Consider the following 14517-nt stretch of genomic DNA (forward strand, 5'->3'; position numbering starts at 1 on the left):
ATCTACAGTATATGATACGCACATTATAGATGGACGTTCTTCTCTCCCCTGACCACCCAGACCGTTCAAATTGCTCTGGAGGGTAAGCCAGCCCGAAGGTCACGTGACCCGCGTTAGGGGAATCAGCAGTGCATTCCTCCAGCTGTCATCACCTCATACCATAACGGTTAGGAGAAACCCGACTCCGAAAGCCTACTCGCCACCTCTCTTCCCGCTTCTCCCGCCAACCAGCTCGTCTTCGGAGCTGCATCCTCCTGCCTGTGAGCCTGATCATTTGAATACAAAGCAGTGAAACAAAGACGTCCTTAAAATAGAGATGCTGTGGCTTTCAAAGAAGCACACTGCAGAGACACAGCCAGAAAAAAGAGAGATGGAACAAGAGAGGGAGAAAGACAGCCAGATGAGCAGGCCTATGGCAAGAATGTGAGACATTGTATTGATGCAGGATAGGTGGCTGGATACATTGATTTCCTGTTAGTTCTTGGCCGGTTACGTACGGCTGATTTGTCATCCAATACAGGTTGAACTGCTGTCTCTGAACATGCCCAAAGCCAGACTTCACTAGCTCCTCTGTATGCATATACATTGGATCATTATGTTACCTCAGAGAATGTTTCCCCGCTGGGAGAGTTTGCTGTAAGAGCTTTCTGTCATGCCAGGTTATTAGATAACACTGCAATCCCAGTGTAATCTCAGGTGCACCATTTGCTCACCTCAGGACTGCAGACTGGATATCAAGCAGTCGCACGATGAAGCAAATTGGCTTTTATAGGAGGAGGAGGAGGCAACTCCAATTATTGGCTCTGATCAGGTGACACCTGCTTGAACCTGCTGCAAAATACGCAATATAATTGAAACTTGAAATCAGGTGCCTATTAATGTAAAAGAAGTGAGCCTTTAATTGTCACTTCTTGATTATTGACTGAAATGAAAAAGGTTCCTGTGAAATTGTTCAACTCTTTATTTGGGCTGTACCAAATAGTTTAAAGCGTGATTTATAATGCTGACATTTGAGTTCTTAGTCAAAATTGTTCTGTATCAATCTGGTAAAGATTGGGCCACACTAATATTATTGATATTAAACTGCTTGTAGGATTGTTTTTGACCCATGTGATCCAATTTCCAATAAGTCCAGAGTCAAAATGTACTGAATGGCATGTATATATGCTGACAAAACTGCTGAATTATATTCATATTTTATGCATTTAATCAGATGAATCACTTCATTCAAATTTTGTTGAAGGATTTTTTTTTTTTTACTTTTTAGGGAGATGACATCATAAAATATGACCGCAGACATTAAAGCGTCATTCAAAAACCTCAACAGAAACTTCAATTGTAAAAGTGACATTCTCCACTGCCCTACTTGTTACTGGTTAATATCACGGTTTTCCAACTGAGTGAGCCTCCTCTCCACAGCACAATGACCCTGTTTTAGAAAAGCAAAATCATCAGGCATGATGCAAAGGAAGTCTCGCACATCTGATTGTTTCAATACAAGCAGTCACAGCTGGATCTGTAGCAAACAAGCTGAATGCACACACATGACAGAGCAACAGAGGAGGTGAGCTGAGAGCGATCAATGGCTGGACACCACTTGGTTTGTGTGTCTGCACGTTTAAGAACAAAGGCTCTACAATGGAAAAGATACAAATTCAATGCTGAATCTTTTAGTTACAGATTGATATTTCAGGAAATACATAAATTTCAGAGAGTTAGATGAGAGGATGATACTACTCTCATATAAATCCATTTAATACAAGGCTACAGCCTGCAGTCATTTAGCTTAGTACAAAGACTAGAAACAGGGGGAAACAGCTAGCGTGCCTTAGCCATATCGTACCAAGTCTGCTCCCAGTTTAAAGCTCACTAATTAACATGTTATATCAAATTTATTTGTGTTTAAAAGCAGGGCATATTTTATTACTGCACCAAAAAAAAAACAAGTTTTTTTTATTTTCCAAAAACTACGTCTTTAAGGAAAGGACGACTAAACCTGAAAGCACATCAATTTGTGCTTTTATGTAATGACAGCAAACGGACATGTTTTTATTTTGTTTGGAGAGTATTTGTACCATGAAGATAGTCAGGACACTCTTTTATGCATCCAAGGACAGGCCATGCTTTGATTTCACTGCCTCTGTGGTCAGCGGGCTCCAATTTCGGCCTGCTTCAGACGATTCAACTGTGCCTCCGAGGGCAAAACACCAAACAAATTCTCCAGATTCACACATTTTGACAGAGCTGACTTTAATATGAAATTGTATTTGTATATGGATATGAAAATGTGCTAAGTAATTGTTCCTTTTTACCGTCAGCGTGTAGTTGTACAGCTTGCTGTTTAATGGGACTAACTCCATTCTCATGCAGAGCATCATTTCTTGCTTTGCTGACTTACCAGCCAACTGAAAACACACTGATTTTTGCCCAAATAACAATACGTTGAGATCTGAGCACAATTTATTTCAGGCGTTGAATAATAATAAAAAAAAAACACGGTCGTGAAAAAACGAGTGCTGCATGGTTCTGATTTTTCAGGGTTAAAATTCCTCCAAAGGCCCTTCTGACGACTTTCTGTAGATTCAGTGAGTCACTTTCTTCGGGAGATACAAAATTAAGTTAATTAACGTCAATCAAAGTTATTTCATTACTTTTCAGTAAATGTTTAATCATTAAAAAGTTAAATCCTTCTTCTCTACTTTACGCCCATTGGTGCAAATTCATTTTAAGTCACACATCACTGTATCCTGGTTTCAATCATTCCTGTCCACTCCAAGACATTGGTTACAACTACAGACCATCTTACGAAGGGATCACACAAGCTGCAACGCCAAATCGGTGTGTATGACGTAATGGAAACATGCCATGAGAGAGGTGAGTTTGTCAAGACAGATGAACTGTGCCAGATGTATCCAATATGCCTAACCGTCCTCACACATACAGTTTACTGCATGTATTTTGCTGAAACATTCTCTCATTTGATAGAAGGAATGTACAACAGTAACCATGGTTAATGTAGCATGTGATTATTGGCAAGAGATCAATGAGTTAGTCAGTAGTTTGTAAAGAACATGAATATGTCTGCCTGTCTCTCTGCAGACAGATTTTCAGTGTAACAGCCTCACAACCGTACAAGATGCAGTCACAAAACTTCACAAGTGTGCAGTTGAGATCAGAATGAAGGCTGAGTTTGCAGACGGGTGTGGTCCAACCCAGTAACAATGTAGTAATGATTACTGAGTACTCATGAGTGGGAACGCCAACACGTTGACGGCGTTGCGACGAGAATCCATCAAAACAATATACAACATGAAGAAATGAAACAGCTACAGCAGACGCAGGTACTGCTACAGACAGACCAACAACACAACTTTCTGGAAGGACAGAAATGTGTTTACGGACCATTTAAATAAAAGACGAGGAAGTCATAAACTCAAACCCACAAAACTCAAACAAATGGCAAGATGTGGCCTCCAGTGAGCCACTAGACCGAGACTGGAAATCTAATCTGAAGACCAAGAAAATCCAATCTGGAGACCGGCAAGGATAACTTTCATCGCTGAAGCAGTCTGACTACAAATTGAAGAAAACTCAAAGTGTGCACAGCATCAAAGTTAACCAGCATCTGAGCAAACGCAACAAAGTGAAGGAGGCGCAGTGAGGAGCAAACTCCACAGCTGAGTTTGTGATTATGGAGAGAAGGAAACGTAGATCAGGACTGTTTCACATTCAGTGAGAGCACTCTCTGGATTTTATGGTCAGACACACACACACACACACACACACACACACACACACACGCACACACACGCACTAACTGACACCTACCAAAACACAAACTGTCACTAACACAGGCAAAATCACATTTGGCAGGTCCTGGCAGACGCGGTCTTGTCAGCCCACAGTTTTCACTCTGCTCATTGTGGTCTGGCAAGACTCAAGAGTCGTGCGGTTAGAAGAGACGTCATTTCACGTAGGTTGCACAAAGGATGACAGACAGGTCTCGCCATCACACAGACGTCAACTTAAAACTGTTTCTCAGTCTAAGGGATCAAATGGTGGAAAACGAGCATAATTCACCTGTTGGGTTACATGTTGGGTCTGTTGAATTCAAGGGTCCCTACAAATATAATACACACACACACACACACACACACACACACACAAACATATACCTACATTACACTAGAGATAGTTAAGAAATGTTGCATGTATGTTTTTTTTAATGTAATCCTTTATTTAAACAGACAGCCTCGCTGAGATCAGGATCTCTCTCTGTCCCTGTGTACAGTTTAAGCACACCCAGGTCAAAGAGAAGTATACTTCAGAGTATTAGACATATAATTTAAGTACAGAAAAGTCATTACAAGCACACTTTTTGTGCTTAACTTGAAGCATGTTTGACATGTAATTTTAAAAAGTGCAGTTCTAACTACGTGTCATTAAGTTCTACTTAAAATATTAAAGTATTACTAAATTGCAAATATTTTAATAGTAATTAAGTGTATTTATGAAAAATATACTCATTTTTAAGTCCTTTGTAAAACACTATTGACATGCTTAATTAAAGTGGAATTTAATTTCCCTTCGTTTTAAGTCTATTTAAGTATATTTCCAGGACATTGGTGATAAAATACATTTGTACAGCAAGCGTGTTTTGTATGCTCATGAATCATGATTTTCACTGGTGTATTTCAGTACACTTAAAGTTTGTAAAAAGCAACTATTTACACTTCAAGTATACTTAGGTGGTACTCAAGGACTAGTTGAGTACACTTAAGTATACTTGAAAGCAACAAAAATAGCACAAAGTGTCCTTAGTACACTTTTCCAAAAGTCTAATCTCAGTATAGTATTTTGAAATGAAATAAGAGAATGTCAAAGTTTTTAGAGCTTATTCCATTTATATGCAGCACAGAAATATTTAGTGGCAGAGAAATGTAATGAGTTACTGAAATAATACCTTGATACTAAGAGCTGTGTTGGCAGTTATGTGAGGCTGTAGTCAGGCAAAGCAGTTCTTTGAGCTAAACGCTAACATCAGCATGCTAACTTGCTCATGACGCTAACATGCTGATGTTTAGCAGGTCATATTTACAGCTTGATTTATTTTTTCTATCCATTTTCCACCAATATTTGCCCTTCTCTGCCTCTGATTGGCTAGTGTTTGTTGCTTGGTTAGGCTTAGATGGTTAAGATTAGGAAAAAAATGTCAGGGTGAGAACCAATTAGAGGCAGAGTAGAGGCGGGTCTTTGCGGAGTACAGATGGGGGAAGAAATAACGCAACCACCGTCTGAGTTTATCCTGTTAGCATGCTCACATAATTAGCACTGAACACAAAGCAGTGCTGAGGTTGATATAAAGTCATTCATATTTCAGATCAAAGTGCTGGACAAACTGCTGTGAGGAGAAGTTATCTCGAGATGAAAACTCACTGAAATCATTATTAGGACCAACCAATTTCATGACGATCCACCCAAAAGAGATATTTCAGCGTGGCCCAAAGAAGCACACCTCACTAGCATCGCAAAAAATGACTGATGTAAGATAAAGAATGGAAGTAAACACATTAATAAAAATCACCCTCAGATTAAAGGCCCAGCCTGGCCTTAGAGGGATAACATTTTTGAAAATCTTTGTTTGTAGACACACAGATGGGAGCACTGAAGACTTCGCCAATGAGAGGCAGAACACAATGAAACACAATGTTCACTCTGAAAAACTGCACGGAGGATAATCTGATAACACTGTAGTTACACGGAAAAGCAATAAACAGTGCATTACGTAGACTGATGGGATGAAAAACTGATACGCTCTGCAAAGCAAACTGCAGGTTTCTGAGTTTTTCGGCTGCACCACTTGAGCAACAAACAAGGAAAATGTCAGAACAAACAGTCCAGGAGAGATGTGCCCCCTCCCCATCCTCGCAGCCACTCCAAAGCCATCGAGTCGCCATCCAACCTATGACTGGTGCTTCTGTAATGTTGATAACAACATGACCAATCATGCACGGCTAAACACACGACCATGACCAATGAAAGAAAGACTGTTGCTGGCTTAGGGACAGCTCGCTCTCACAAGACCAGAGAGACCATCCACTGCGCAGGCTGACAATGAAACATTATGCTTTCACACTGACACAAAAATCTCCCCTGGAATTTAGCTCAAGACGTTAAGATTTACTAGCCTGATACACTGCTTGTCATAAGGACCAATTTGAACTCTGTAATCACACACAGGGCGTCTTTTTTCTTTTACCCCTGCAACAATGTGTTTATGTGTGTCTAACCCTCTTTTTCGCTCAGAGACAAATTGATTTCTCCACCCTCCATCCCCTCTCACCTCTCTCTCCAAACTCTCACTGGGGTTTCTCCTGATCTCCCTCTTCTGTGTAATTTAGGCACTCCCACAGTAATGGACACCCTACTCAGGGGCAGTGAGTGGGAACCGAGCCCCGCTGCTCCAGCTACTGTACTCTCAAAGAATCCTAATCAGCCTCTCAGAGAGCTACCAGCACACTAGAGAGGGTCTTGGAGAACAAGCGGGGCAGGAGGGAGCTGAACCCTCTATCTGCTCAGCTGGGGCAGCTCCTGGTCTCCCCATGGGTGAGAGTGTCAGAGTGAAATATGGCATTCACCCTGGACCCACAGATGCACCAGGAACACTACCAACACCTCCTTCTCCTTCCCCCTCGCCTCGACCATGGCCCGGCAAACTGTCAATTGACATCAGAGCGAGAGGCGGGTCCTCAGAGGACGAGCGCAGTGCCATTAGCCATATTAGAGGTGCAGAGTGTTGATGAAAAATCAAAGTCTGCAGTGACTAAGCTGGGGTTGCTCCCGAGCACTGTGCTGACAGTGCAAAGCAGGAAAAAAAACGGAGGAGGTGGGGGACTACCTGAGCGCAAACAGTGGGACTGCTGACTATTTGAGGTTGTTGAGGACAGGAGGATTACATAATATAAATCACTGTAACACCTCCGACTGAGGAAGAGCTTCCAACAGCTATTCTCTGTCCTTTTCCCCAAAATGTTCAGCATGCCACCATGTCTTTCAAAGTCAAAGCTCTTGCCTTATTTATGGCTGTAAACCCTAATTCACATTAAGATTTATAATGCAGTTAATTTGACTTTACTGTTACGTGCCTCTATAATGCTGGGATAGAGTGCAGATTTCGTGACGCAGGATAAGCAAGAAAAGGGATTGATGGATGGACCTTATGAGCAGGGCTGTCAGGTGTTAGCCTCAACTATTTGCCTTCATTCTGCCTCTTTCCTCAGCTTCACCCACAACCCAGCCCATCTCATCCATCCTAGCTCCCCCCGAAAGGTGATGAAAACCTTGGCTTTAGCATCCAGCCGCAGACGATAAACATGCAGCCTCGTGATGAACTTTTTTTCATCATCTGTTTGTTTTCTCAATTACGCTGGGTCAGTCTGTGTGACACAACATCTACCATATAAAACAAGCTGTTTCCTCGACCTTCCATCTGCAACTTCCCCGCAGATCACCTGAACGATCGACTGTTAATCCACCGTGACAGTGTGACAAATGCGACACCAGATTACTTCACTAAGGCTGCGCCGCAGTGTGGATCTTGAGATGATCCACCTACTGTCACGCCTTTTGTTTGACTACAAGGTTGGTGGATGAACTCAACAGCAGGAGCAGTCTATCTCATCAAGTTTTCTTGGGTTTTTCAGACGAACGACTAAATGCGGCTTGAACCCAGAGTCAGCAACACAACATCTTAGACTCTAAGAATGAAGCAACAAGCCAGAGTCAGATAATCAGACATTTATTTGGAGGTATGGTTTTAAATGTGAGTGCACCTGTTACCAATAAGGCTTCAATGAACTAGAAAACTGAGTTTGCACAACTATTGAAAGTGTGGTCAGTTCAGTTCAACTCTCCACCCAAGCTGCTCACACACTTCTACTTGGGTGATTCAAAAGATGTGGACCACTGGAATAAGCCTCACTTGGCTGACTCTTGCATTCTTGTCTCTCTTCCAGTCGCTGCTGCTGTTTTCAAAGTCCCTGTCTCTATGAGAAATTATCAAATGGGGAAATTCCCACAAGTGTGCTGAATTTAATTAGCCATGTGCAAAATGTTTCTCACAATCGTTACCCAGTAGGATTTACCAAGAGAACCGGTGAGCTTTGCAAAGTTTATGGATACACTTGGTGATTGGTTTTACAAAATCAAACTACCAGGAAGGGTTTTTTTTTTTTTTTTACATCTCTTGCAGAATAACAGCGGCCTATGAACGACCTCTCCGCTGCATTGGCACAGCACAAATGTACACTAGTGTAGAGAGATGGGTCTGGCAATGCTACGCTAGAATGTGACAGGCACTGTGATTTTATTGAAGTACACTGGTAGCCTGTGTTCTGTCTCGTCCAACCTGGGAAAGTTGTTTGTAGGAATGCACATGCAAATATTGACCTTCAATTAGGTGAAACAGACGCCCTCGCTTAACGGCTGCAATATGCAGGCATCAGCAAAAGCATCATAAACATAAACAGTCATGGAATATATATATATAAACATGCAGAGACATACCTACACAGTGTACACAAACACATCTTATGTAAATAAATACACCTTCGTTTGCAGTGTGAACTGACATCAAATGGAAGACAACTGCAAAACCTGAAGCCGTTTAAAAGGTAGTTTTAACCTCAAGCAGGATGTCAGCAAAGCATCAGTAGCATTGCAAAACCACAACAAAAATGAACAGATCTACCCTGATCCACCCTACCCAACATACACAGACCGAAATCTGTAGAGTTTTGTGCCCTTTAACGGGGTGAGAAGCAAATGACCTTCCCAAGTGATGGCAGTCGACCACACTCCTGCATAATTAACAGCATCTAAAATGAGGTGTTCTTTATATGACCTTACCTGACAGTGTCAGGGCACAGCTTGCCTACAGGGACTCTGTGGTAAATAACAAATGCACATGCATGCGTGCCACCCACAGCACACATACAGACCAGCCTCTTCTTTTCTATCTCGTTTCAGATATTTTGTATATTAGATGATGGATCATACTGCAGAGTATGGCCCAAAGGATAAAACAGGAGCATGCCTCAGAGCTCCCCACGAGCCAACACAACTCATAGCATGAAGGCATGCCAGGTAAGAGAGCGTTCCTCAAGGCTGAACACGGTACACCGCAGACTGACAGCACCATGAGAGAGACTGAAGGCTGTTCCACAGATTTCACAGGGCTTTTAAAGAGGGCAGCTAAAGAAGGGGGTCCACGGGTTAGTTCAACTGCTCTGCTTCAGTGACGGCGACATGGCTGGGGAGGATTGTGCTGGAGCATCGCCTGCTGCCTTGATTTGCTCTGCAGATCCTCGGCAGGGTTGGAAGGATTTTCCCCCAAAGCTCTCTTACCCTCCTGCAGAGCAGAAATCCCCTCCAATCCTCCCTCGCAGTTACTGCAGGGACGTCTTACACTCTGAAACAAAGGACTCCTGAGAGGAGAGGAGAGGAACTGAGAGTGGAAAAGGAGAAAGGAGAGGAAACAAGAGCAGAGGAGAGGACAGAAAAGGAGAGGAGATTAAACAAAGGGAGAAGAAAGAAACTGAGATGAGAGGTGAAGTAACAAGAGCAGAAGAAGAGAGAAGGGGAGGCATTGGTTCCAACGGGACGAAAAATGAAGAAGGAAGCAGTATAAGGACATGCTTAAATATCATTACAAAAGCGTATTTTTACATAGTCATGGGATAAGACAATAAAGATGGAGGTCCTCATGGAAGAGGATGAGGATAGACACGTAGTGAAGCTGAGATAAAGCTCAAGTTATCTTTGCAGGTGTCAATTAATCAACACAGATAAGTGTGATGACCAGACACCTGGAGACTGTGATACAAGCACATGCAGTATGTGTGCTGCGGGGTGTGGTCTCAGAGGGGTATCCTGGGACCCAGAGAGAGCAGGATCTGGAAGAAGTCGAGCTATCAAGCCATGAAATACAATACCACATCGCCTGCATCACCGATCAATACACACACAAGGCTTGCATCTGTAGCTAACACACAATCAGTACTAGAGAGCCAGTCCTCCGGAAGGTGAGGTTTGTTCCTCCATTCAAACCTGAATATCCAGTAACTGATAAACTACTATGTGTGTTATCACTTTCTTTCCAGTCAGTCATCGGCCTCTCCCAAGCATTAAACAAAGCTCACCGACGAGATCCTGGCCGAGCCTTCTCCAGACATGCCTGTGGTTAGCAGCACAGCAGCTTACAATCACTATTACACAACGCTGGTCACTGTGGACAGTGAACACCTGCACAAAAATGCCCTCACTGTTGATACAGGAAGAAAACAGATTCTAACATACACAGAGGAGAAGAATAGAAAACGTAAATCCTGTCAGAATGACATATCATGGCCAAGTTGGTGTTGTTGCGATGTGATTAAACTTGTGTGCCTATTTTTGAGGGAGGACCGCCATCTCAAACCCCTCAACATTCCACTTGGCCACCCACTGTGCAGAAGTAGCTAATGATTAACTCTTACGAAAGGAGCGTTTGAATGAGTGACCCCCTTCTCCATGCGAAACCTGCGCTGCCAGCCCAGGCCGTGCTTGTGCATCATCGTCACATATATATCATTACATAACCTGGGCTGGCTGGCACGCACGGGAGCGGGCCAGCCAGCCACACTAACACACATACAGGACAGACTCTTGCTCCCTGGCAAACACAAGGAAATTCTACCTCCATTTGAAGGGGCAGCCAACACGCTGGCCCGGGTGAGAGGCTGAGTCGAAGCCAGACACCGGCAGGCAACCGCACCCCCTGATGAACACACACACATGCTGACTGATACAAAAGCAGACGAGGCCACAAGACTGAAAAACAGAATCTCAATAACAGATCCATTTCAATCCTCTACATTCCAATTCAACTGAATGCAGGCAATAAAATTATTAGGCTAGTGGGGCATTTGTGAAGTTGCCAGGCTGGCACTCCTGGCCTCCATTTTGCCTTGTGCGTATGTGTGTGTGTGTGTGTGTGCCCAAAGTCTTGTCCTGGTTCACTCTGGTCTCCCAGCACTACAGTGGGTCTGTTCTTCTCGGGTGCTTCAGAGAACAGGATTAATGACCAGCCGCAGGGACATGAAAAGGTTGTGACTACCAGCCACCAAGATTTCACAGCCTGGGTGTGTGTGTGTCGCGTGTGTGCGTGTGTTTATTTCACTTCTAGGAGAGTGACAACAGTGCTGTTCTTCTTCCACTTAAACATGCTCATAGATAGCATTTGATTCTTTGTCTGATCTGCCAACAGTCACATGAAGCTGAACACACTGCCAGTGTCACGGCAGGCACACATCCAGGGTTCAGACTAAACTGTCGCTCTTACTCTGATCCTTTGCTCCAGTGTGTCCACATTTATCAGACCCGGTTATCTGGAGAAGGTGTGTCTGAAGGTCTGAGCAGGAACTCCACCCGACCCTCTGCATGCCGATGGCATTTCATGAATGTAAATCAACACTGTGCCACCCGCATGGCTGACTCAGTGTGTGAGGTATGGAAAGAGAGTGCCAGGTGAGTGCGTGCATGTGAAAGTAAGCATATATACTACATAAGGTGTTGAGTAGATCTGTGTTAATCAGCAGAAAACTGCCTTCTTTCCATCTGGAGAGTTGCTCATGCCAGACGGAGACAGACACACACAGACCTGCCTGAGTGACTGACTGAAGTCTTCAGTAATCAGCGTTAGTGCTGACAGAAAGATACGTTTGGCTTTTATTGTACCTGAACAAACTCATTGCGCAAGTCTACAGCTACGATACTGAATACCAAAGCTTTCTGTAATGGATTGGCGCTCCTAAACTGTTGACTAGTATGAAAACAGGTTCTACAGCTATACGGATAATAGCACATTCACTTCCAGCTTTTAAAACATAGTAATTATTCTTAACAAGCCGCCTTCTAACATTTCAGCCAAGTAACAATAGTGTAAAAACATCAAAGTAACTTGCAGCTTTTATCCCCATCCATGCTGAAACCATAAATGGCAGTAATCCCTGAAGCCCAGGTTTTTTTTTCTTTCACCGATCAAATGCTTCACGATGTCAAACAATCTTGGAAATTTGCAAGGAAACGGAGCAGCGCTCTCCTTGGGTGCCTGCTGAGCTTGCGCCTTTCTTCAGCCAGCACCACAAGTGGTCTTGATCCAGGCCAGAGCAGCGCACTGTAAGGCTGCCACTTTGTGCTGATTCAATAAGAAATAATTGCATATTGGCCTCTTTCCACTCATACCCCCTTCACCACTATGGTCTGACACTTTACTGTATCTCTGTGCTGTAAGTTACAGTACGGACCCAGAGTGAGGCGAAGGACACTGCAGCACTGTTGCTGCTATTGTTTTATTTTATCTTTTTTTTTTTTTTTAATATCCACATTCCTTTGGATTGGATGAGGCGTTGCACTAAACCTCCACTGATATGAAAAAGTGGCTTTAGGGCAACCACAACCACTGTGGTCTTCATCTACAGGGAGCGACGCACTTCAAGCACTCTCTTTACTCTGGGGACACTAAAAGGGCAATGAGTTTACCTTGTGCCAATTTTTTTTTTATTTTTCTGATTTCTTCACCTGATGTAATATATCTTTTGTGGATTTTTAGATCAATACCAACATGTTGTGAGGTGCTGAGAGTTAAGAGGTCATGGATGGTGTAAGCAATTTAAGTGCGAATGGAAATAAAGGTTAAAAATTACTGATAAATAATGGAGGTGACATCCTGTTACTCTGTCCAGAATGGAAATATTTGGTTTGTGCAGACACTTTTTTGCATAGTAAACCTGTCAGACAACAGTCATACTGTCATTCACTATGTCCCTATGCAAATTTCACACTACAACACTGTCATTACCTTGATGTATAAAGTTGAACCCTATGTGGGAAGATCATAAACAGCCTAAATAACACAGGGACTGAACTGTGAAGGCAAAGTCGATGTTGCTGACTGAACAGCCGCCAAAATAAACCCGCACCGGTCAACTTAACCCATTTCTCGTGTAACAGCGGATCAACTGAGTACAAAAGCATGATGTCATCCGTTAAATATCTGGCAAGTGGAGGTGTTGCCCCAATACAAGTGAGTTCACAGGCCTGATCGTGAAGCTTAAACTTGAGCCCAGCCTGCGTGTGTCAGTCCGCACTGTTGCTCTCTGTTATTGAGGACTAACGGGGTGAGCGCCGTACGTGATGAAGCATATGCTGTCAGCTGGATGCGCGCAGCGCCGCCGCCGCTGCTCCGGCCAGCGCTGCTGCACGGCGCCGTAGTTTGGACCGCGACTGCCTCCAAACCCCCCGAGAACTGACTGCTGCCGGGGTCCGCTGCATGCAGCCCGTCCTCGCCTTTTACTCCCTCACCTATCACTATAAAACCCAACGAGGCGATCTCAACTTCATGACACTCTCTCACTGTGGAAACGCGGCTGGGATCCTGCGCTCAACTTCACGCCACATCGCTCCCTCAACGTGACAGCCACTGCAACGTCACCCAAACTAAGTCATAAACAGGCAGCAATATTACGGTTAATATTTACCAGCTTGCTACAGTACGAGCGCTGCAGCCATTTATCCCGTAGCGAAAGGGCCAGAAGTCCGCATTTCCTGGATTGCGATGCGCCGGATAGAGCTGCTCTCGGTGGCCGCGTTCCTGCGGAGGCAGAGCCGGAGGGGCTCGGGGTGCTTCCCACTGTTGTGTCAGACCGGACAGCGATGCCACATTCAGCTGATCGCCACAACAAAACAACATCTCGCCCTACGCAAAAACACACTCCGCGGCTCCGCACCACCCCGCACGGCAGGTCTGGTGGGCACCGCCCCCTCCCTCTCAGCCTCCACCAGTGGGCTGGCGCGTCGAGCCCGCCTCATGCATAATCATGAGGTGGCGCAGGCAGCCATTGGTGGGAAGGAGCAGTTCCTGGATAATACTATTCATTCTAATTAGCCAGGCAACCTCATGCAGGCGAGAGTTTTGGAGGCTGATTGGTGTAATCATGCACCTGCTGATCTGGTCTACATCAGATCCCGCTCTGATTCAGCAGCAATGTTTCATCTCCACTGACTTAAAGCACCGCATACACCTTCCTGTTACACCGCAAGAATGAATAGTCTACCTAAAGTGATGCTGACATGGCATCACGCACAAGAGATATAATGGAGGTCAGGATCTGAGGCCACAAATCAATTAACTTCTCCTGGATGACTGTGTGAACTGTCAGAGGGTCACAGGCAGCGTTTTGCAATCCTTTGCACCCACCCAAACGCTCTGAGTGGATTTCCTGCTGATCTGATGACCCTGCCTGTCTGACCTCCTCATACCCGAGGGAGCAAGAGTGGGGAAGGAGAAATGAGGGTCAGATACAGTAAAAGGTCAGTGAGGGAAGCGGCCCCAGTGGCTGTGACCGCAGCGCGGTTTGGTACCCAGGAGATCAAATGGTGCTGGAAAAGGCCAGCGGACACGAGAGCGCACAGGTGGTG

At 44.3% G+C, this 14517-nt stretch overlaps 1 protein-coding gene across 3 annotated transcripts in view; it reads right to left on the reverse strand.

The window, feature by feature from the left end:
- hivep3b (HIVEP zinc finger 3b) overlaps positions 1-13822 on the reverse strand; it is a 41097-nt gene extending 27275 nt beyond the window's left edge. For 2 of the 3 annotated variants that reach the window (XM_076737079.1, XM_076737080.1), the window contains exon 1: positions 13578-13822. The gene's annotated coding sequence lies outside the window, so the exon portion shown is untranslated. Of the gene's footprint in view, positions 1-9405; positions 9506-13577 lie in introns of all 3 variants that reach the window. The other variant, XM_076737081.1, reaches the window with a different exon arrangement.
- Positions 13823-14517: the final 695 nt, after the last annotated feature.

This window comes from Chaetodon auriga, chromosome 8 (assembly GCF_051107435.1).
Source record: "Chaetodon auriga isolate fChaAug3 chromosome 8, fChaAug3.hap1, whole genome shotgun sequence".
Taxonomy (NCBI): Eukaryota; Metazoa; Chordata; class Actinopteri; order Chaetodontiformes; family Chaetodontidae; genus Chaetodon; species Chaetodon auriga.